The sequence below is a fragment of the Cavia porcellus genome, unplaced genomic scaffold, assembly GCF_034190915.1.
Source record: "Cavia porcellus strain 051 isolate PalLab524CR breed Dunkin Hartley unplaced genomic scaffold, mCavPor4.1 scaffold_23, whole genome shotgun sequence".
NCBI lineage: Eukaryota > Metazoa > Chordata > Mammalia > Rodentia > Caviidae > Cavia > Cavia porcellus.
In genome coordinates this window covers 9086815-9112140 of record NW_026947506.1, presented here as the reverse complement: position 1 = coordinate 9112140, position 25326 = coordinate 9086815, and the positions used below count along the sequence as shown (strand labels likewise).

At 37.7% G+C, this 25326-nt stretch overlaps 1 long non-coding RNA gene across 1 annotated transcript in view; it reads left to right on the top strand.

Moving 5' to 3' along the window:
- The window catches only part of LOC134472425 (uncharacterized), a 38750-nt gene extending 13693 nt beyond the window's left edge, over positions 1-25057 (top strand). The window contains exon 2 of the long non-coding RNA XR_010042234.1: positions 8851-25057. This is a non-coding gene — a long non-coding RNA (uncharacterized LOC134472425). The remainder of the gene's footprint in view (positions 1-8850) is intronic.
- The last annotated feature ends 269 nt before the right edge of the window (positions 25058-25326 follow it).

Below are 25326 nucleotides of genomic sequence, written 5' to 3'. Positions count from 1 at the left end.
GAATAAAAATCATCTCCCTAAACTCCACATCCAGAGTGACCCCTCATGTACACTGTAGAGTCTGGGCAAGTAGAAATTGATATATTTACATATAATCTCTGATGACATTTGGTAGTATGGGCATTTTAACAATGTTAAGATTTGCCCAGTCCATGATCACAAGAAATCTTCCGTGTATAATTTTCAATGTGTATATTTCTAAATATTCAAGTTTTTCATATCCTTACTTAGGTGTATTACTAAGAATTTTATTCTTCTTTGGCACTTTTGAAACTGCTATTAATTTCCTTTTGGAGCTGTTCATTTTTAGTCTGCACAAATCCAATGGAATTTTTATTTTATGATTTGGTGAATCTATAAACTGTACTACATATCTTGTGTCAATGAGAATTTTCTATCTACAGATCACATAATCTGAAATGGAGATACCTTGTATATCCTCCTTCCAGTTTGGGTGGGTCATATTTCTTATTCTTGTTTAATTGTTCTGGCTAGAACTTTCATTACTCTGTGAGATAGAAGTCACAATTGTGGAAATCTTTTGTATACTGAAAAAAGCATTCCTAAAAGGAAAAAACCCCACATGGTCAAACACTGTAAACTTATAGTATGGTATTTTGTTCACTTGGCTTGTATTTTATTGAAAATTTCCACTTCATTCATTATCATACCTGAGTAATAGTTCCATTGAACAGATACATAATAGTGCTTTATACAGTTAATAGCCAGAGACATTGGAGTCATTTCTTCCTTTGGCTAATTTGAATAATTCTGTTATGAACACTTGTGTACAAACATTTTTGGGTACCTATTTTCATTTTTGGGGTTCTGTAATAACTATGATTTTTAGAAATGGTTTTTGAGGAATTGCCAAGCTATTTTCCAGTTATTTTGTATCATTTTCACCCTGTTGTCCCCTGCAGACCCTTGCCTAAATGCTCTTATTTTCATAAGACTCCATGCAACACTTAATCACCCCAGTGAATATAAAGTGGTGTCTCCAGGAGTTTGATTTGCATTCCGCTGGGGATGGGTGACATGGGAACATCATGAGTTTCAGCCAATTTGTTCTCTTCAGTAGAAGATTTGAGCAACCTATTTTGGTAATTGTATTTTCATAGATATCTCAGACACATAAAGGACTTCTGGGAAGCGATTCCAGGTGTAGGTATTTGGGAATTGCACTGTAGGTCCTCATCTGAGACAGTGGGAGATGTTGGTGGTATTTAAAGTTGCACCTCCAAATTACTCACTGTCTTTGTTTTAGAAGCCAATTGACAAGATTTGCATGACTTTATTGAAGATTTTACTCAATATTATCTGAAATGCTTGTGAATTAATCTTAACAGTGAATGCACTTATCAGTATTTTGTTTTAAAAAATGTCAACCACAAGCACAATTTATCTTAGGATTTCTTTAGAAGTTCAAGCACACCTGCATGTATAAGGTGTGCTTTTCACATTTGCTTTAATAAGACTTGACCTGGTGAAGGAGAGGTTCTTTTTTTTTTTTTGGTACCAGAAGTCCAACTCATGACCTTGTGCTTACCAGGCAAGCACTTGAGCCACTGAGATAAATCCCCAGCCCAAAGGAGAGGTTCTACATAATTTCATATTCACTATTGGCTCAGTGTCTCTTCCAAAATTAATATCTAGACTAGATGCCTTTTAACTGCTCTGAAGCCCAGTATTTTTCATCTTAAAATAATGATATATATATATATATATATATATATAGTCATTCCAGAGTCTCCCAGAAACTTTCATTTGCTGTTTTTCTTTCGTCTGAACTCTTTCTATTGTTTATTCATTTATGTCTCCTCCAGCGTACTTTAATATTCCCAGCTGTCTCATAGTTGTTGTCTTCTCAATCCATGTTTAAGGTTTTCTTAACTACTTTCTACAATGCTGGCTTGCTGGTAGTGAATTTCTCTTGATCATAGTTGTTGTTAGTTTCTATCTTTTTCCTGAAATGCTGAAAATTTTATTTGCAGTGCATAATATTCTAGAATGGCCAGTGTTTTCTTTCTCTACTTGAGCAATTTTATTCCAAGTTGTGCTAGACTTTAAGTTTTCTATGGAGAAAACTATTGTTATTGCAAGGGGGTTCTATATAAATGATATGGCATATTTATTTAACAGATTTTAATATTGTTTCTTTGCTATGAATATTTGACTTTTCATTGACCTGTCTTTCCTACCCTTCTCTGGAATGCTAGGGGTTAAACATGAACATTAAAAAGAAAAAAAGAGAATTTCATCTCACAGATACATTTATTATATTGCTCACCATGTCATAGGATAAAAGAAGAAGAAGCTGCTGTGAGAAAAGTGTTAGAGGTAGGAAAGGTCTTTTACAGATGGCTGCAGTGTGAGGAACCTGCCACAGCATTCATTCCTATCTTATCTGTCTCCTCCTTTAAATGTCTGTGTGCTTTGTAACATGCATCGTATTACTAACCCTGTAATAAGTAACCGTAAAGAACATTCATGTGTGAGGGTTTGCTCATGGATGCCTTTACTACTGGGTAGGGCTGCACAATCACAGATTATAGAAGCCACAGAGGGAGGAAGTGAGCCTGGGAGAGCTGGGTCACACTCTCCAGGAGCCCACTCTACACGGCTTTCTGGGGTTTTTACGCTTCACCACAGTGTAGGTGCAATTATTCTTGTGGAAAATGGGCTGGCACATGACTGTGTTATAATCCACAGGTTCAGCAACTCTGTCATGGAGACAAGATAAAGGCTGGTTAGAAGATTCAGGATACCATCTGTCCCATTCTGCCACCCAGCCCAGCTCTTTGCGTGAAGCAGGTCACTTTGCTGCTGACTCAGGGCTCCTACTAACTGATGCTATGGCTTGGTAGCATTAGAGCAGTCTCCCAGAAACTTAGACTGATCTGGACCATATGTCTGACCTCACATGGGTGCCATACTCTTCGCTGCATGCACAGAATGCAAGAGACACTCTGACACACTCAGGGCAGTGCTGTCACGTGCTGGAGGTAGAAAACTCTCTCTAGTCCTTTTATCCTAGTGCCCAGGATGTGACCAGCTCATAGGCTGCTGGTTTGTAGGGGTGAGCTGTCCCTGCCCTGCCCTGAATCCTGCTACCAGAGACTCTAATTCCATCATCAGAAGCAAGGAGAATTCTCAGGCCAGGAACACAGGTTTCAGAGATGATCAAACTGGGGTCACCTTTCTGGGAAATACAAATATACAGTTCAGGTGCATAGGTGATTATTCACCTCTTGAGACCCACCAAAAGTTTAAAGAGTTTTAAGTGGATAGAAACAGATAATTAGTACAGTGTTTTCATCTGTGACTCCTGGAATTTGATTTTGACAAACAAGAATATTTTCCTCAGTCAGTCAAAGCAGTGTGGCTGATTCATCCCATGGTCTCCTAGACACTGGCTCTTGCAGCCCCTAGTTATGCGCTAATGAAGACTACAGAAGTCTGCTCACGATGACCAAAGCACTAGGCACAAATCCAGGGGACCAGGTATTATAAACACCTCTGGAGATATCATGATTCTAGTGCAAGAGTTTCTTGTGCACTGTTACTGTTTTAATTAAGACTAGGGCTGGAGGTTTAGCTCAGCGGCATAAGTGCCTGCCTTGGAAGCAGGCAGTCGTAAGTTCGATCCCCGGTACTGATAAAAAGGAAAAAGACCCAAAAAAAAAAAAAAAAAAAAAAAAAAGCTAGGGATAGTTTCAGTTTTACTAGAAAACATTGTAAAGGTTTTTTTTTAAAGGCAGAGTGATAAAGCTGGAATATTAACTTGAATAATAAAACTACAACTTTATGATAAAATGTATGATAAAATCTTAATATTAGTTTTGACAATGGAACTATAACTAGAAGAGGATTATTTGCTGTACATTACAAAAGTCCATTAATTAATGTAAATATATTGTACGCATAAAACCATGTCATTTAAGCACTTTTAATTTCAGAAATGGTTGCTTCCAGCTTGGATGTGAAAGTGTACAGCCACAAAGGAAGATACCTCAGTAGTTTCTCAGGTGTGAGGCCCACAATTCCCCTGCCCAACAAGTCCACTCCTAGGTAGAGCCATAAAGACAGTAAAGCAGAGACACAGCAAACTTTTATGTCCCCAACAATAGTGATGATAAATGAAAGTGCAGGTGTTGTTAAGTCCCTCCAGACTCAAATGAATAAACCAAATGTAGGGTGTCAGTGCCCAGGGGTGTTGCTATGGCATGGAGTCAAGAAGATGTAACGTGGTACCAGGGTGGACTTCAGACTACTAATGACAGAAATGAGCCCACACAGCAGACAAACTTTCTGGGCATCTAGAGACACAAATGATCTAGAAGAGGCAAAATGACTGAGACAGAAAGTAGATTAAAGGATTTCAACATGGGCAGGAAATATGTACAGAAATTATAGATTAAAAGGTATACCACTTATCTTTGGTGATTACAGACTTTTGGAGAAAATTCAGAATTGTGGAGTACACCAACTACTTCAGCTACACAGAACATGGGGGAGGAAGGGTTGAATGCTAAAGGCCACCATGGAAGAAGCCCTGGGATCAATCCAAAGTGTCACACATACAAACCAACAAAATGTACTGCAAAAAGGATCAGACAGAGTGAAAATGGTTAAACAATGATGTGGATGATCTCAACACCAGTTAGTTATAAATCTGCAGACGGTTAAGTAGATAATTTTATTCAATAGAAAATAAGATTTTTCAATAGACAATAATTACTTAATAGAAGATAATTATTTATAATTATTCAATAGAAAATAATTAGTAATAAATTACTGTATTTATGGAAAGATGCCTACTTGTTTACATGTTGATTTACAGGTAATCAACATGCATAAGGCTTCTATCCATGTGCAGGATCAAGTTGCAGGTACAGCATATCTAATCCCACTTAGACAAGCAGGGGAGAGCAAAGAGGCCAGAGAAATTGGGGGGATGTCACAGACATTAGGTGATCAGATGCCCAGGGTTCACTGGTAGATGATGCTGGTTCTATGTCTCCCTTACTACTTTCTTGGAGCTCAGCCTGGGTTCAGCTGGGCCTGGGCCAAGCACACTGAATACATGGGCATCTAAGGGGTGTCCTGCATGTGGGGTATGGGTCCAAATATAGTCCTAAAATTGCTTAATCAAATAAATACTGTGACATACCCACAACAAAAATGAAAAGTCATGAGAAGATAGTGGTGAAGAATATTAGCTTTAGAGTGACTGAGAAATATCCCCAAAGATGCACAGCTACTACAAAAGGACAAGGAAAGTCAGACTCTGGTCACTTTGATCTCAGCATTAAGGATCTTTTCACCTCATTCCAGAACCAGCACTCATTTCTGTATGTCACTCCCGGGAGTCGCAGAGGAAATCAGGATGACTGAGCACTAATAAATAGGAGTCAGTTGGACAGCTAGGCAGGAGTGCTCTCTTGTGAGGGAGGAATGGTTGAGCCCCAGGACAGGCTCTGGACAGGACCGCACTACAGAGGCAATCATCAACTCTACAAGATAAGGTCAAATTTCAGGAGCCAGAAATTAAAAATATAGCTGTATAAGGCAATGGTTAGACACCAGTGAGTGAGAAGCTGCTCCAGCACTAGCCCAAATCTGGACATCAGACTCCTTTTTGCCCCCTTGTGCACTAACTACACATCCTCTCAATAAACGTGCACAGAAATTCCCAGATCCATCAGGCCCCATAGGACTCACACATTCTTTTGGTGTAACTGACTTCTCTACTCATTGACACTGACAAGTCACTTTCCTGAGGCTTTTGGCTGCATTCAGAGGTGAATTTGGTAAATTCAATGTGATACCAATGCTTTGGTTGGCACAGAAGGTCCTTTGGGCCAGCATAGTTTCTTTTATTGAACACTAGCCTAGGTGAATGAGTCTTGGATTCATCTCCAGGACCACAAAGATAAAGTAAATAAAATAACTACTATTCTTGGAAAATACTATAAGCAAGGACTGATTAACATGAAGACATCAAAGGGACTGAGGGTTCGGATTGGGGTGCTTCATTTTGACATGGCTGCAAATATCTGTGTTCTATCCCCCAAATCGACAATACTGTAATCCATAGAAAACCAAGAGAAAACCTCTGCTGAACCTTTAGCTTCTATGATATCAACACAAGCAGTAAAGAAATACAGGGTTTATGGGACAAATTACACTACTGATCACTCCTTGCTACTTCACATATCTTCCCTGTGACTGTGTTTATAGCACTCCTGTTCTTGGAAACCTTCAAGGTAAAGACTACTGTGATTATCAAGACAAATTGTAGAACAGCATCCAAATATCAGATAGGGTTTCCTGTCCTCTAGGGCCTGTGTGCACATAATCATTGAAGAATAGATACAGTGAGTACTTAAATAGACATAAAATTGAGTTGGAAGCATGCCATCAGCCAGGAAACAAATGAATAGATACGCATAGAATGTCCTTCCATACCATGCAATTTAGAGGCACTAAATTGGAAAGTCATTCTAGCACATTGTAGCATGAATATACTTTGGGGATATTCATGCTGAGCTCAGTAACTTAGGCTCAACAGGTCAAATGTTCCATGGATGGAAATATGAGGCTCCTAAAGTTGTGAGACTTGAAGAAGCAAAAATTGTGAGTGTCAAGTGCTGAGGGATAGGTACCAGAGGAGTGGTGGTTGGATAGATTCAAAGTTCTAGTTGTGCAAGGAAAGAGGACCGTGAGGATGATGGGTGGGGATGTTGTATAACACTGAATGTCCAAATAGCACTTGATCTGTACAAGATACAAAACTAAAAAGTAATCCCCTCCACCACAACCAGAGACAATCCTTATTTAAACTCTGGAGAATCAGTGACGATCATGTGAGGATATCAGTACAGGAATGTGCTGAATGTCAGCACCTAGAATCTTTACTGAGGATGTTGACAGTCTGGGATCCTGTACCTGTACCTGAAGAGAAAAGGGAAAGCTTTGTCTCTGCTTTACTGTGACTCTTAAGCTGCCCTACAAAATAGACTTGAGGATAGGATTTTGAGTCAGAAGAAAAGCAGCTCTTAAGTGATAGTCAACTCTCCACTGGACAAGACTGGGTTGAAAAAATCCCAATATGGACATATGAAATGAATAGACATTTCTCAGGTGAAGAAGTACAAACAGCAAGTGAAAAAAAATGTTCAACATCACTGGTCAATTGAGAAATGCAACATAAAATACTAATGAGTTTCCAGCACATTCCAGAAGAATGCCTATTGTCACTGTTTGATTGCTTGATCATTTTTCATGCCTAAATTTTGTAATCTGAACAATTACTTTTAAAATAGCAATATGCAATATATTAACTAATGTTAATTTCCTATTGCTTAATTTTGAAATTTTCACTTTTTTGTTTTGAAATCTTCACTTTTATTTTTTTGTTTTTAAAGTAAAAAAGAAATCAACAAATAACAAATGCTGGCAAGCCTATGGGGGGCAAAGGAATTCTTCTCTTTGGTCATTGGCAGTTAATATAAGTACAAACACTATGGAAATCATTATGGAGATTCCTCAAAATCTAAAACTAGAGGTTCCACTTAATCCAGCTCTTCCTCTTCTGGGTATCTTCCCAAAAGAGTTAAAAGCAGCCACAGTGATATATGCATACCAATGTTTACTGAAGCACGTAATTTATAATAGCTGAATCTAAAATATGCCAATCAAAAAATGAATGCTAAAGAAACAGTGATATTTATAGGCAATGGATTTTTGCTTTGCCATAAATGGATAAACCTGAGTCAATTTTAGGTAAATGGATGCCCATTAAGACCATAATTTTAAGTGAACTAAATGAGATACAAGTTTAAATATCTCCTTGTTTGTCTTATATGAGAAAACCAAAGTGTAAATGAGAAAAAATGAGGATACATATTGAGAATTATAAGTATGTTCAAATGGGAAGAGGAATAATTGAGGGAAGGAAAGAAAGAGAAAAATGTTTAAAAGAAAAGAATCAAAGGAATACATGGAAACAACGATTTTGTAAATGGAGAAGAGAAGAAAAGTTGAAGGAATTAGAGGGGAATGGGAAAAGAAGGAGAATTAAGATACGTAGATATACAAATTCCCTATAATGAATGGGATCATAATTTATGTAAAATACAAATTTTTAAAAAGCTATGATATTCAGATGCTGTACCTTTGGGAGATAATATTTATCACAAGGGCCATAGACTCTTCAGTGAATTATCTCATTAATGAATTAAGAGCTAACTTGCTATTGAATATAGAGTCTTCTTGAAAAATTGTGTCACTAGGGATGTGACTTGGAAAGTTATATTCTTGTGTTTGGCGTTTTTATTTTATTTTATTTTATTTTTGCTTCTCTTGCTTCTTCCCCCTCACTTTCCCTCCCTCAATCTCTTTTGGCCAATCAGAAGGGAGTACCTTTCCTTCACTAGCCACTTCAACCACGTCAAATATGCCTTGGAGACAGACAGTCATGCAATTGACCCTTAAAACTGTGAATGAAAATCGGATTCTATTCCTTTAAGATATTAGTCATATTATTTCAGTAATGTTAAAGTCATTATAAGGAAAATTCCATATGAGGGATTGTTGCTGTGATAGTACTTAAACATGTGATTTAGATTCCTTTGAAAAAGATTGTGAGAAGTGTTCAGGAAGCCTGGCACATGTGACTCAGAGAAGCACAATGTTCTGTGCAGAAATGATGGGTGATTCTGGTCAGAGCTCAAAAGACAGATTGTTCATAAAAATGTAGATAGTAAAGGGCTTGTTATGAGTTTTCAGGTACTATTAAAGATTCTATTGGAAATTGGACTAAATGTCAACTTGTTTCATTTTCAGAAACAATTTTCCGTGTTTGCACATGACAGAAGACTTGAATTACTCTGAATTTAAAAGAAGTGGAGCAACCAATCTGATAGAGGAATTCTCAATAGGCTGTGGCATGAATATGGAAGGCTTCTCTTATCTATAACTACAGAGAAAATCAGAATAAACAATGCCTATGAACAATTTGAAGTGTTTCAATTTTATCAGAAAGGAAGCACCAAAAATGTTGTGCCAAAAAAATCATTGCTGAAAAAATTAGCTTACAGCACTCAAGCATGTTGCTTCAGGACAATAAGGAGAGAGCTTCTCTTAAGAGATAGCCAAGTTTTCTGTTGGATGAGATGAGACTGATACTCACATACTACAACATTTCATCCCATTTTCATAGCAAGAACAATCTTCACATTTATTGTTCCTCCAAGTTGAGTTCGTCTTGAATATGGCTTCGAGGAAATACCTGCATACTGAAAACCCACAAAGCGACATCAGTGAAGTCCCTAAATCAGGCAACTGGAACACGGAAGTGAGGACATGGGGGCCCAGCCCTTCTGTGTGACGACTGGTAATTTCTATTGTCATGTAGTACAGAGCTCTCAGTTTGCCCTCAGTTAAAATAGAGTACCGAAAAGTTTGTAACTGGTAGCATTTTCCAAAACAAACACAAAGCCTTTTACATTTATTTTAAAGCCCACATTTTAAGAATAACCAACATTTTTGTATTTAATCTTATTTTAGATCCACTTTCTCTTAGTGGAGTAACTACATAAATTTTCACTCATGTACATTTACAGTGTTTCTTTTTACTTTGGTTTTCAACTCTTCATGAACCTGTGAAATGAACTTCTGGGGACTGGAAAAGAAAAGTATTTAACAGGAATGGATCAGTGCAAGATCTCATTTTCAGCATGCAAAAGGCCCTAGGTTCAGTATCCAGGACAAAAACAAACAAATAAAAACTGTATGTTAATACTCATCACAAAACTTGGAAATCAATGTCCTTGGGGTGTGAGCCCAAGTGGTGGTGATTTTAGAACACTTGCTAAGTGATGCTGCTGTTGAACCAAGGTTGAGAACTGCTGCTAAGAACCCCAGATCCATCAGTCTCATCAAACTACCCTGTTCAAGCAACTCTGACATCCACCGTTAGGTTTCCTGAATTAGCACCTGGTAGTTCAGAAGAACTCGCTGAGTTTGGTGTGAGCATCAAAGTATTAAACATCTTTGAAACAAGTAATAGCATTTAAACTTGAGCTGTGAATATTCAGCTTTGAAAAAGGACATTGGTAGACGGAATCCAACTATTGATAAGTATTGAAAGCTCCCTAGTTAATTCTCAGTTAGATTTCAGGACTGTCTTGTAGGCAATTCAGGTAGAAGACCCTTGTTTGGCTAATTTCTTTTCTCGCCCTCACCCACTGTCCTGTAGTCGCTCAAAGGCTTTTATCTGTCTTGCAGACTTGAATCACATGATCAATATTAAATCTAATACTTACTATGGTATTGATTGCCTTCGCCTTTTGCCAGTTTTACATCGTGGCATTTGGCACTGCATGAAATCTCAAAGTTGGCCAGGAACAGGAGACAGCCCAGGAGAGCTTCCTGTAATGTAAGAAATAATGAAGAATGAGTGGATTCAGAGTGTCACCCTCTACTGGAGGGTCTCACAAAAGGCTCCCTGCTGTTCTCTGGCAAGTGATTTGAAGGTGGAACTTCTCTCAGGGTAGCCATCTGGGAAAGAAGACCTACACTGTCGCAAATAAAGTGCAAACAATACACAAGGTTCAAGAATGCCATAGTGGAACAGTGGCTGTATTATTGCAGATTTAAGAAGCCCATAAGGAAAAAGGAAATTTCTTAGCTGTTTTACAGAATGTGTAGAATATAGAATACAGAAAGGAGAAAAGAAAATAGACTGTTTGAAATCAATAAACACAACAGAGGAACAGAAAAAAGAACATACATTTGGAAACTGACTTGATCTGAGTAAATAGGAAATATGATGGGAAAATGCATTATAGCAGTGTCTTAGTCACTGAGACGTAATACCCAGCACCTAAAATTTAAAGGAATAGAGATTAAGTTTAGCTTACAATTAGTAGATGTTTCTGTCCTCGCATGGTCAACAGCACAGTGGAATGACCAGACGTTGAGGAAACGTACTGATACCACAGTGGCCAAGAAGCACAGTGAGATAAAGGGAGGAACAGGAAGGCAAATAAATTCAGGTCACTCCCACAGTGACCTGCCTCTTCTGACTAGGCACCACCTCTTAAGAAGAAGGCAGATATAATGCAATTGTAAATCATCCACTTTCTAGAAGCGTCAATGTTGAGTACATGTGGATTTGGGGAAACGTGTAGAAATAAGCCAATAACATTTCACCACTGACCTTCCAGACCACTCAAGTACAACTCTTTCTGAAACATGAATTTAGTTCTTTCCCGGAGTTTCCAAAGTGCTAACAATGGCAATTTTTCAAGTTCAAAGCCTCTTCTGAGATTGAAAGCACATTGTTAGCTGTGAGCCCCAGTAAAAATCAAAAAGAAAGGTAAACATTGCCAACCTGCAATATTTCAGGGTAAGTATTTTCATTTTAAAAATGGGGAACAGGGAAATTGAAGGAATGGGACCAAAGATAGACCAAACCTAACAGGGCAGAGAGTAAATCTTATAAGTTCAAGTCTTGTATTAGGGGCAAGAGATTAAAAGACAGAAGCTCCAAATTGCTTGGGTACCTGTCTTAGGAATGTGCTGGTGGTTGCAACTCTCAGGGCTTTTATCTTGGACTGGCTTTGTTCAATCATTTCACTTTCATCTATTTCATTTTCATAGAGTCTCTATCTTTATTGGTCTCCACTGCACTTTCCACGTCACTTTCACAGCTTCACGTACGGTCTTGTTGAAAGGAAAGCACCCGATCTTCTTTGAAAATCGTAGTGGAATCCCTCATGAGCCCATAACACTTGCATTCTGCAGGCCTATTAAACCAGCACCACATGGCAGATGCCAATGCCTGCCACTTGCTCCAGCAGTTGCCAACTTTTCATTATGATTGCAAGAGAATCTGAGTGCCTAGATGTACAAATATGATTAAATGCATCCCAAGAAGCCAGTTTCTTGAGGTGTCTTTTCCCAAGAGGTTTCTCTGGAGTTTTCTTCAGCAAGCAAAATCTTGCAATTTTCCACCGTTGAATCTGAAATCTTTGGGTCCCTTCAATACGTTCAAAGCATCTTTTGTAGAGTCCCTGATGCAAACCACTTGGGTTTTAAAATGCTTGTCTTTTCAGCAACAAGCCTCTGCTCTGTTCCAATTTTGCATGTCCCAATTTTACTGGAGCTTCCTTTTTGGCCAAACTCAGTTTTTACAGTTACTCAGCTATGTTGTTTGCTCTTCTATATAAAGTTAGCTAAAATGCAATAGAATTTATACTACAACCTGACCTCTAGATTGGCTGGAAACTTCTTCCATCACATTAATTAGCCTGCCACCCTTAATCTCAATCTTCAACAGTCTCAGTACATGAAAAAAATTTTGACTAGAGCATAAAAGACATGGTCTGGGAATAAGGGAACTACGAAAAGAATGTGATAGGCTGACAGGTGGAAGGAGAAACCATATGAACCAAGAATCTCTAAATTTCATTCAGTGACATGAAGCCAGCTATAAATTATTTAAGGTGATATGTGTCTGTGATGGAGACAGAGATAGTCACACTAAGAATTAGGGCTGGTGGTCAAATTGAGGTAGGCTTTTTGGGGAGATGTGATTATGACCACTTTCTCATATTACTAGACTTAGCAACATTAGGATTTAGAATTGTACTTGATTTTTCCTTGTAATGTTTTATTTTCATTTTTGTGATACTCAGTTCAAACAAGCCTCTAAACCTCCAATTTTCTTCCATCAAAATATCCAGCCCTTCTTACAATGTTTTGCTGTTTACACAGAAAAGGATTCCTGGGACTAGAGTGATCCGCAAGAGTTTGGAGCATTTTGTTTCACTGAATCAGAGATAAAAGACATCAGAGAAAAAGGCCCTGAGCTGCCACTGAACAAGAGTTCCCAACCTCTCAGCCCTGGGCAGGGACATAGGATTTAGTGGCTGAAGATAGAGTCCAAACTCAGTAACAAGGGAGACTAATTTATTGTATCTAAAATATTATACACATGATAATATATCACCCTTCCCACCTTCTCCAAAGCTAGGTATTCTCACTTATAAAGAGTGACTTCCCAACTGGTTGAGCATCAAAATTGCCCAAGGAGCTTTGTTTAACAAGTAATCTCGGGGCTGGGGATTTAGCTCAGCGGCATAAGCGCCTGCCTTGCAAGCAGGCAGTCGTGGGTTCGATCCCTGGTACCGGTAAAAAGGAAAAAGACAAAAAAAAAAAAAAAAAAACAAGTAATCTCAGGATCCCTAAAGACACGCACGATCTAGGCTTTGTAACTTGACTTTTCTTTTTATCAAATTCACAGGAAAACTGAACAAATCAGTGCTGCTTTACCTTGCAGGTGCACCCTGTAGTGTTTATGGGAACACTGTGTCAGAATGTTCTGTCTCAGTATTCTGCAGGCTCCGACCCTAGATTCCTGGTCACACTTCTGATGGCACTGTGGGTCTGAGGGCACCAGAGAGCAGAGAGGTTGCAAAATCCCTTCACGTCTGTGCATTCCTTTCTCGTCATAATCTGACAGTCTTTCTCTCTTCTCCTGGGACACCAAGCCCTGTTGTGTGCTCTACAGAAAGTACGCCCAAGAAGAACACTTTTTAGGGCTTTCTCAATAGTGTGGACTTGTGTCAGATGTGTTCACTGGGTTTCTCTCCATTAAGTACACTACTCTTCCTGCAAGTGTCTTTCTCTATGCATTCCTTCCTGAGCGTCTTCTTGATCTCCCAGACCTCTGCTGTGCAGTGGCTATAGTTGTTCCACTTTTTATCGGAATTAAGAGCAGCCAGGGCTATCCTTAAGCCTGAGTTGAGGTAAGAAAAAACAAGTTTAAATTTAAGACAGAAAGGAGGCCTTCGTGTGTTTTTAGATTTAGAGGTGATTTTTCTTTCATCTAACATATACAGCAAAAGGGCGCAGGGGATGATCTCACAAATTCTTCTAAAACGGAAACAACCTGTGCAATTTCTGCCTCTCCTTGCACCATTCTCACTGCAGGCTTGATGAATCACAGCATCACATTCTTTCAAAAATGCCTACGTGACTCCACAAACAGCCCTCTCTGGGAAGACTTGGCTTGATGAGAGGATTTGTTGATTGTGTCATCTCAGGTCCCTGGGCCCATGGTGACTCCATGGCAGCTTCTTTCTCTATTTTCATTTGTAAAAGGATGTACAAATTGCTGTTCTATATTCATTTATAAGTGTACAAGTCATGCATCCAGAGTAAACGGTTTACAGATACAAAGAAAATCCCAAGAGATCCCCAAATGACTAGACGAAATGACCACTGAGCTCCAGAGAAAAGAAATACTGTTGAAAGCACTGTAACGTTTCCAGTGCCTCAGGCTTTCATTATGCAGCAACAGTATAGGCAGGGTTCATAATGAGGTAGCATTGATAACTAAGTGGTATCCAGAAATGGGCATGTCACAGCTGACTACAGAAAGGAGTACATACACTTTTTTTCCTTTCTTGACCCTCTATATGAATGACTTATCTGCCATTTTCAGTCAGGAGCTCTGCCACTGAGCTGCATCTCAACTCAGTTACCTGCCTTGCAACAAAAAAGACTTCTTTCAGGCAGAAGCCCCTTGGAGCTGTCACACTGAGCATTTATGCACAAGAAGTCACCACGTATTCAACAACACTATGAAGGATCTCTGGCCAAGAATATATAGATTATCAACCCGAGACTATGGTTTCAGATGATGCATGAGTAGCTTATCTATCAGATCTCCATCCCACTTATGGTTCTACCCTGTTCCCATTCCCAATATATCTTTATCATTGACCTGAGAGGAGAAAGAATGGAAGATGTATTCACCAAGTATTTACCCTGACATAGGAAGATTCCTAATCACATGAAAGATGTTTAATTAATTTTACCCATAATGAAATAACCTCTCCAGAATTTCAGACATCCCTACCACATTTGAAGTTTATTTAGTGAAGTCATAAGAATATCAAAATGGGAATCTGCTGTACCCCTCTCAAGGCCATGGCTGAGGTTTTGAACACTGCAATTGATGTCTGGCATTACAGAGCATCTAGTAGGGTTTAAGAGAGACCTGCCCTACAGCCCAGGTCTCTTGTTAACCACCTATTTCAAACCATTTGAACTTGCTAAAACTCTTCTAAAATTCTAGTTCCTGATACATAAAGGAAGCTTTCATTCTTGTACAACAAGAACAGAGTTATTTATTGTAAGCAGTATGGAGGTTCTTCATAAAACTAAATATGGAAGTGTTGTTCCATCCAATAATCCTACACCTGGATATATTACTGTACAAAGGAATGACCCAGGATATTAAAGAGGTACCCACTCTCATAATTATCTCAGCATTATTCATAATAATTAAGATATATAATAAACATAGTCACCTATCAACTGATGAAATCATACAGAAACAGTGTTAGGTATATACTATGGAATATCATGCTGTCATGATTGCAGTATATTTTAAAAGCAAACAAAAGGATAGAAATTATGCAGACTTTCAAAAAAATGGTAGGAAATTAACACTAGGTAATACATTGCATATTATTAGCATTGAAGTATTTGTTTAGGTAACAAGATTTAGGCATAAAAATGTTCAATCAGACAATGAAAGCTCAAATTGTTATTTTTTATAAATTAACAGATTAGTAGTATACTTATCCATCTTGTGTATATGGATGTATACATAGATACGCATATGCATGTTTGTTTACCTATGTACGTACAGTCTTTTCCCTTTTTTCTTTTCTTTTTTTGCCTATCCCAGTTGCTCTTTTCTTTTGAGCACTTTCTTTCCCTTCCAGTTCACAATATCCACTGTACATTTTGTATCTTATTACTCTTTTGGTTTTTTTACCCTCAGGAGGAAATAGGATATTAACACATGTGAGTTTGACTTTTTTCACTTGAGTATGGCCTCAAGTTATCCATAAAAGCCTCAAGCTTGTCTTTTATAGCTGATTAATACTCCTTTGTGTAAAAATGCCACTTTTTTATCCATTCCACTGATGATATTCATTATTTATCTATTACAAATTGTGCTGCTATAAATACAGGTTCACATATACTACTGTGGTATGATGGTTCAATGTTGCTTTAATTTGCATGTCTTGAATGACCAGTTTTGTTGAACATTTCTTCATATATTTATTTGCCATTTGTATTTCTTCATTTGAGAAGTGTGTGTCCATCTCAGACACCCGTTTTTGGATTGGGTCTTGCATTTGGGGAGCCTGATGTTTTTAAATTCTTTATGTATTCTAAATGTAAGTCCTTTGTCTAAGAGACAGTTGGCTAAAATTCTTTCCCATTCTGTGGGTTTACTTTTCGCTCTGTTGGTGATTTCTTTTGAAGTGCAAAAACTTTTTTAATAAGATGAGATCCCACTTGCTGATTCTTTGAAGTACTTCTCGTGCTTGCATTTTTGTTCACGAACTCTTTGCCAACTCCTATGTCTTTTAAGATTTCTACCTACCTTGTCTTCCAGTAGGGTTAGTGTTTCTATTTTAATATTTAGATTTTTGATCCATTTTGACTTTAGTTTAGTTCATGGTGATAGAAATGGCTCCAGTGTAAGTTTTCAGCATGTAGAAAGCTAATGTTTCCAAGATCATTTATTAAAGATGCTGTCTTTCTTCCATTGAATATGTTAGACCCTTTGTCAAAGACAAGGTAGCTGAGTGTCTTGTAGCTACAGTTACATTTTATATTCTGTTCAGTTGATCTTCAGGTCAATTTTTTTTTGCTGGTACCATGCTGATTTTATCACCGTAGCTCTGTAGTGTAATTTTAAGTCAGGGTTTGTGATGCTTCTTGTCTTGCCTTTGTTGTCCAAGATTGTCTTTGCTATTCTACATCTCTTCTGTTTCTAAAGGAAATTTAGGATTGTTTTCTCTATATCTGTGAAGTATGTTAATGGTATTTTGATCAGGATTGCATTAAATCTGTATAACAATTTTGGGAGTATGGCCATTTTCACTATGTTAGTTCTTTCTATCCAGGAGTAAGGGATATCTTTCCATTTTGTGATATCCTCTTCAATTCCCCATGTTTTTGAATGCTACAGTTTTCGTCTTTTTTTTTTTAATTGGTACCACGAATCGAACTCATGACTGCCTGCTTGCAAGGTAGGCACTTATGCCGCTGAGCTAAATCCTCAGCCCCAAGTGCTACAGTTTTCAATGTGTAGATCTTTTATATCCTTTGTTAGATTGGTTCCTAAGTATTTCGTTTTTGGGGATTCTATTTTAAAGGTGTTATTTCCATAATTTCTCTCCCAGTGAGTCTGTTGTTTGTGTACAGGAATGCTATTGATTTTTGAGTGTTGACTTTGTATCCTGCTATACTGCTGAATTTGCTTATTAACTCTGGTAGTTTTTGAAGGAGCTTTTGGAGTCTTCTAGGTAAAGTATTATGCCATCTGCAAATAATTATAATTTGACTTCTTTTTTTCCTATCCTCATTCCTTTCATTTCTCTCTCATGTCTAATTGTTCTGGCTAACATTTCCCTAACTATATGGAATAGGAGTGGTGATAGTGAACATCCTTGTCTTATTCCTGATTTTAGAATGAAAGCTTTCAGTTTTTGTCCGTATAGTATGATGTTGCCTGTTGGTTTGTCATAGATGGTTTTTATCAGATTGAGGTAAAGAACAGAGTGATACTTGTTTCCAGGAGTGAGTTAGGGAGAATTGCTTCCCTTTCAATTTCATTAAAGAATTTGAGGCATATTGCTGTAAATCTCTAAATTTCTTGTAGAATTCAGCTGTGAATCCATCAGGACTTGTGGTTTTTCTTCATTGGTAAGTTTTTAAGTATGTTTTGAATACCAAAAACTGACACTGGGGTACTCAAAACTTTATGTCTTCTTGATTCAACTTTGGTAATTCATATGTTTCTAGGAATCTGTCCATTTCCTGTTTTCCAGCCTATGCAAGTGCAGCTTTCAGTGTAAGTGTTGATAAACTACTGAGTTTCTACAGGATTTGTAGTAATTTCACCCTTTTCATTCTTCATTGTATGAATTTGTGTTTTTTTCTCTCCTTTTCTTGATAATTTTGGCTAGGGGTTTATCAATGTTGTTTATCTTTCAAAGAACAATCTCTTCAATTCATTAATTCTTTGTATTGTTTTCCTAGTCTCAGTTGTGTTAATTTCTGTTCTGATCTTTATAATTTCCTCTCTTCTATGAGCTTTCATCTTGACTTGCTTGAGGAGCAGCAGTAAGTTGTTTATTTGTGCTCATTCTGTTTCCTGATGTGGCAATTCGTTGGTATATATTTCCCTCTTATGACTGCTTTCATTGTGTCTCACAAGTTCCAGTGTGTTATATTTTTATTTTTATTTAGATATTTATTTTAATTGCAGATATTGTTTAATTTCATTCATAACCCATTGGTTGTTCAGGAGGGTGTTATTTAATTTCCTTGTGTTTATGTAGATTTTGCAGTTTCTCTTGCCATTAAATTTCCAATTTCAGTGCACTATGGTCAGATAATATGCATGGGGTAAGTTCAGTCCCTTTGCATTTACTTAAGCATGTTCTATAGGCCAGTATATGGTCTATTTTAAAGAATGTCCCATGTCCAGCTGAGAAGAATGCGTATTTTAATGTTGGGTGGAACACTCTGTAAACATCTAATATGTCCATTTGTTCACAAGTTTGATTCAGTTCTGTTATTGCTTTGCTCATTTTTGTCTAGTTGATCTATCTCTTGGTGACAAAAGGGTAGTAAGGTCTCCCAGTACAATTTTGTTGTTGCATATTTGACTTTTCATATCTATTATTATTTGTTTTATATAGTTGGGTGCTCCTGTATTTGGTTCATGTGTTATTTATGATTGTTACCACTTCCTCTTGAATTTTTCCCCTAGCAAGTATGTAGTGATCTTCTTTATCTCTTTTGATCAATTTTTGTTTGAAGTTCAAATTGTCTGTAAAAAGAATAGCTACCTGTGTTTTTTTCTAGGTTCCTGTCACATGGAATATTATTTGCCACTCTTTGACTTTCAGTCTATGAGTTTCTTTTTGAGTCAGATGTTTTTCTTGTATACAGCATTGTTGGATCCTGTTTATTTATTCTTTCAATCTGTTTCTTTTCACTGATGAATTGAGGCCATTCACATTGATGGGTATAGCTGCTATGTACTGGCTTAACTGTGTCATGTTATTTTCCTACTGTTAGTTCCCCACTTTTCTTTATTATTTAATTGCTTCCTCTGCCCGGTGATTTCTTTCTGTTGTGGTTCCGGGAATTGTGATTTTTCTCTCTGTGTAGTATGTCTTTTAGCACTCTTTTTAAGATTGGTTTGGTGGACCTGATATTGTAGGTTAAAATCAGAATTCCTTGCACTCTGACCTTGAACTAGAATTGTTATCGTTTCAGCCATTTCCTGTTTATACCTGTAAAAAACCATTTCTGAATTTTTAAAGAATTTAAATGACATGTTGTAGTATGTGCAAAAACCATATTCATTATAGAACTATTTGAATGCACACAAAACCCCCAAACTTATTTGTAGTGCTAGTATTAACCAATCATTGATAGAATTTTTGACATGACTAAAAAGATAGGAATATGAGATAAAAGTGGCCTTTATTTTAAGAATGCGGACAGAGACTCCATGACCTCTGGGGCTTTCTCTCTGCCAGACATGTGGTGTAGGGGCATACATGTAGCTTAGGTTTGGGGTGGAGCCTCAGGGGCATTACTGATGCACAAGTAGCTCATTGGAATTCATTTCATGCCACAGGTAAATTGCTTACGGGTGGGAAAGATGACCTTTTGCTTCCCAGCACTGCAGCATCTCATTTAGGGCAAAATCCTTTCAATCATTATTTTACAATAACTTCTTTACTTTTTTACATTTTTTTTTTGTGTAATGATTTTCAAACTCCATTTTCTCATTTTATTGAATGATTTGTCAATATAATTTTCCAACATCATCATACTTTTCCCCCTGAAACTTTCACAATGATTTTTAGTATTGTATAATCAATCTTTTATCATAATTAAAGCAGAATCTGAGACTCTACAGCACAAGTGCTTCAGCTCAAGGACGATGATCCCAGAGTTGTCTCCCATACCTGGTCTGCTGGGTCACTGCCTGCTGCCCTGATCCCTGTGAGCAGACTCTAACCTCCTGTCTAGTGCATGAGCAAGAGCTGCAAAAGCCAGTGTCCCTGACACCAACCAGTGACAGTTGAAAAATTATCTGCTCCATTTTGCATGGCTGGGGAAGAGGATCAAAACCCCCCTAATTTATTAAAATAGTAGTTGTCCAGCATCACCTCACGGAAGAATGTACTGTCACAAGGGGGTACTGCAGCAAACAGTCCAACACAAACCACTTGTGTAGAAGGCAGGAAGAAAAATGAGTGTCCAGTGCTTCTTGCCTGTCTCATGTTTACCCATTATACTGTTCCATGCTTCTGACTTGGTTGTTCTGACACATGTCTAATAGGACTGCATGGACCTCAACCTTATCCATATGCAGTAATCAACTTCCCTTCATTGTATGATATAACAAAGATAAATTGATTATGTGGGAAAAGATGTACTTGGCCTCAGAGTGTTGGAGATTTCAATTGGCCTTGTTTCTTTGAGCCTGTTGTGTAGCTACATATTGTGACTGAAGCGCATGGTGGAGTAAATGCTCACCCTGAGGCCAGGAAGTGAAAGAAAAAGACTAGTACTGTGAAAGAGTCCTCTTAAAACACAGGCCTCCAATACCTTCCACCAGGTCTCACATCCTAAAGATTGTACCACCTCCTATAAAACCATGCTAGGATCTAAATGGGTCAAAGATCTGAATATTAAAACAGAAACACTAAATCTATTGGAAGACAAATTGGGTAGAAACCTTGAAGACATAGGAGTAGGTAGAGAATTCATGAACAGGACTCAAACCACACGGAAATACTTCCCAGAATCAATAACTGGGACCACATCTTATTAAAAAGTTTCTGCATGTCAAAAGAAATCTCCAGCATAGTGAAAAGAAAACCCACAAACTGGGAAAAGATTTTAGTGAACTCTTTCTCAGACAAGGGACTCTTGTCTAAAACATATAAAGAATTAAAAAAACTCATACCCCCAAAATTCAAAGATCCAATCCAAAAATGGGCATCTGAGATGAATACGCACTTCTCAGATGAAGAAATGCAAATGGCAAATAAATACATTAAAAAATGCTCATCATCATTGGTCATTAGAGAAATGCAAATTAAAACCACACTGAGATACCATCTCACTCCTGAAAGAATGGCCAGGATCAAGAAAACCAACAACAACAAATGCTGGAGAGGCTGTGGGGAAAAAGGAACTCTCCTGCACTGCTGGTGGGAGTGTAGACTGGTACAGCCTTTGTGGAGGCCAGTCTGGAGATTTCTCAAAAAGTTGGGATTGGAAATCCCATTTATTCCAGCTATTCCACTTCTAGGCATATTCCCAGAAGAACTGAAAGCATCATACCACAGTGATATATGTGCACCTATGTTTATAGCAGCACAATTTGTAATCGCCAGATCTTGGAAACAACCCAAGTGTCCATCAACTGAGGAATGGATAAAAAAGTTGTGGTATTTCTATACAATGGAGTATTATTCAGCTATAAAGAAGGATCACATTGAGCTATTTATCAATAAATGGGCGCAGTTTGAGACCATACTCATAAGTGAAATAAATCAATCTCACATGTGTGAATACCGAATAGTTTCCCTAATGTAAGTAATGATTCAAATATATAAAAATATGTGGTAATCATGATTCCCCATTAGGTGGCCTTGAAGCCTTATAAAGTTTTCACTTATTAATTGGAAAGGCTTTATTCTGGGCTTCTTGATATGGAAATATTTGAAGCTATAGTATATGAAGTTTTATTCAAATATTTCAAGGAAAAAGACAGACACTATGGTAACTACTATTAAGTCGGTTATTTGGTGGTGAAGCACTAGGCTGCTGAAACAGTCATGCTTTCACCTGTATTGTTATGTTGTTATGTCCTGTTTTATCTCAATCTCTCCCTTATTCTTTAAAAAAATTATTTAGTTATTTCTTATGTTTGTTTTAATTAAGGGGAAAAATTAAAAAAATTAGCAGGAGGTATAATAGTAACTTTTTTTGATTTCCTATTAACTTGTTTTGAAGTCCTGTAATACTCCCACGATCTTGTTTTGACTGATTAGACTCTGTTCCATTCTGTATGATAGTTTTAAGTGTGAGGGTATAGGCAACTACTTTGAAGGCAATAAGATTCACTAAGATGTCCATTCTGGTTTGACTATTGTCTCCTTTGGAAGTCCTGTAATGTTTACAATACCTAGGTTTTATAGGTCTTGTTCTCTACTGTTTTGTTCAACTTTATAATATCTAATGAGATAGACAATTCTTTTTAAGGAAACAAGAGACATTGTTGATAACCATTGTTGATAACTTTGTACTCTGTTTTACATCATGTGCTATGTCTATCCTTGGTTTTGACTGACAGCTTTGTTTTGCCATATTTGACTTTATTCTCTCCCCCCCCCAAAAAAAGTAATAAGAACTAAGGAGTAATAAAACCCAAAATGTGTAAATTTTGTTGTAAAAAAGAGAGGTAAAAAAAGAACTCTAAAGGATACAACAGCAAGTGTGTTTAGGGGTGTTAAATAGCTGACCATATTAATGTTTTTGGTTGGATCATTGAACACAACTGTTTGCAGTCTCACTGTTTGAATGTCCACTTTGTATTCTTTGATACTGTGATTTGAGCAACTATTTCTAAGATGATAATATGTAATCTATTAACTGGTGATTTCTTACTGTCTTTTTTTTTGTAGTTCTGTATTACGTGTACCCTTACACCACTTTGTTCTGTTCTGTGTTTTTCTCTTTTTCCTTTTAAATAAAATAAAAAAAAATAAAACCATGCTAGGGACCAAAATTTTGATGGGGATGCTTAATCTCCAACCCATGCAGTGAGTGATGTCACATGTGCCTCCCCACAGCCACCAGTACTTCTTCACTGACTAATGGTGAATCTGAGTTTCCCTGAGGGTCAACATCCAGAGAGGCTGAGGTCAGGCCCTGACTGGACGTGGACTTTTAGCTGGCCTGTCTCACTCCATTGAAGGGGATCTTGAGGATGGGCTCAGTCTCTTCCAAGGAACTGCACAACGTTTTCTGTTTTGCACCATTTTGTGTCTTTTCAATTGCAATGGTACAGGCCAGGGTGGGAAGAGGAAAGCTCATAGTACGCTTTTATTAACAGGTCAGGGAGTTTGGAATTGTTACTGTCTTTGCTAGAATATTCACTTCCTAATGTGTCTCTTTTTTGTTCTTTATGCTTTGGGTTTCTTCTCTAAGAAAAACAATGTAATATTTAATGTGCAGTTTGATTTACTGCACTCAAGATTATGGTCTTGAGGTACATTCATTTTTATCCATTCTTCTGTTGAGAATCATATGGGCTATTTCCAGGATTTGGCTGTATAGAGTTGTGCTGCTAAGCATGGGTGTGCATGTATCAGTGCACTCTGATACCTTTAACTCTTTTAGGAAGATATGTAGAAGCAGAAGAACAGGATCAAATGGAATTTCCAGTTTTTATTTTTTGAAGACTCCTCATACAGAGGAGTACACAACCAGGATAGCTTGTGGATGACATTTAAAAAACTGAACAATAACATACCAACAGTGGGCCCAAATTCACATGCCTATGGCAAGATATGAATTACATTCTGTTCATATTCATCAATCCCCCAAAGACTGAAAAGCTCCAGGATTGTTCAGAGGACAAAGCTGAAGGTGTCTTCTCAAGCTGAAACCTCTCACTGAGCTTAAAGTATGCACAATACCAAAAAGAAAGTTTGACAACAAGATACAGTAGCAGAGTGTTTGCATTTGTGTACCAAAAGGAGGAAATAAGACTATGGAAAGGAAAAGTGTGCACACATACCACAAAAACAGAAACAAAAAACAAAACCAAAGCTAAAAACTAAACCAAACCAAACCAACCAAACAATAACCACAAAACCCCCAAAAACAAAAACAACCTCTAAAAACCAAGCTGAGTAAATGTTAATTCATAAATCTGCATGGATATAACTTCGGGCACATGTTGTTGTGATATGAGCCCCAGAGATTCAGGCAGCCTTGCTTTGTGGCCTGGCTGGTTACAGCACACATGTCCTCGTTCTGGTCACTGCCTGCATCTTTAATTGGCTGAAGTCCATTTTCCCAGCAATGGTTCCCTCAGGACCTCTGCAATCATCTTGGAGCAATGTATTGAGCTTCTCTTTAGTGGTGCAAATATCTTGAACAACCACACTTTCTTTTATTACAACTTTAAAACTCTTCCATTTCTGGCAAAACTGCAAGGCTTTTAAGTCTTTCCACTCTGCTCACTGTAAATATGTCTAAAAATTGAACAGTAATACGTGTGACACAGTTTGAATGCTTTGTTATATTAAAATTTCTTCTACCAGGTTAATTATCCAATCACCTGTCAGCTGAGGTTTTCACAAAGTGTTTAGGCTTGGAAAAAAATTTAGACAATTTCTTTTCCAGAATATAAAGGAATAATCTGTAGTTCAGTTTCTAATAGAGTCCTCATTTCCATCTGAATCTTCATGAGGAGAGATCCATGTTTGATGCTGGGAAGTCTTGTCCTTTACCAAAACCTGAAGGAACAATCTCTGTTCTGTCCGTATGTGTCAGTTATTTTTCTCACTGCTGAGACAGAATACCTGACAGCCAAAGTTAAAGGGGAAAGGTTTATTTGGCTCCCAGTCTGTAGAAGTTTCAGTCCATAATCTTCTGGCTCCAAGGCAGAGTGGCTTGGTAGACTGGCATCCCAGATGCCAAACAGTTCATGGCACCATAAGGGAGTAAGAGCAAGTAAGGAAGGGAAAAATAGCCCTTTCTTCCCCTTACATTGTCTCCAGTATTCTGGGATTAGGGCAGTGCCAATCCAATCAATGGACTGATTGCCACTTCTAATCCCAGCATGCTTGATCCCTGTGTTGTACTACGAATTAGTCACATATTCTAGGTTCAGCCACCTCCCAAACAGCACCATTCAACACTGCATGAGGTTTTGTGGGGACTTCAGACAGAAACCACGATACCATCTGAATCATCTTTTCTATGAATCATTCTTTTACGCATACTCTTTTTAACAGCAGATCTGATTCATCAACCTCCTGGGAAAGAATCTGAAATGCCTCATAGGCAGAAGTTTCTTTTTTTTTTTTTTGAAGGCTGAAAAGGCTCTGAATGCTGCTCCTGAAACAATGATCAACTACTCCACAGTTTCACCATGGCTGCCTGACTATGGAT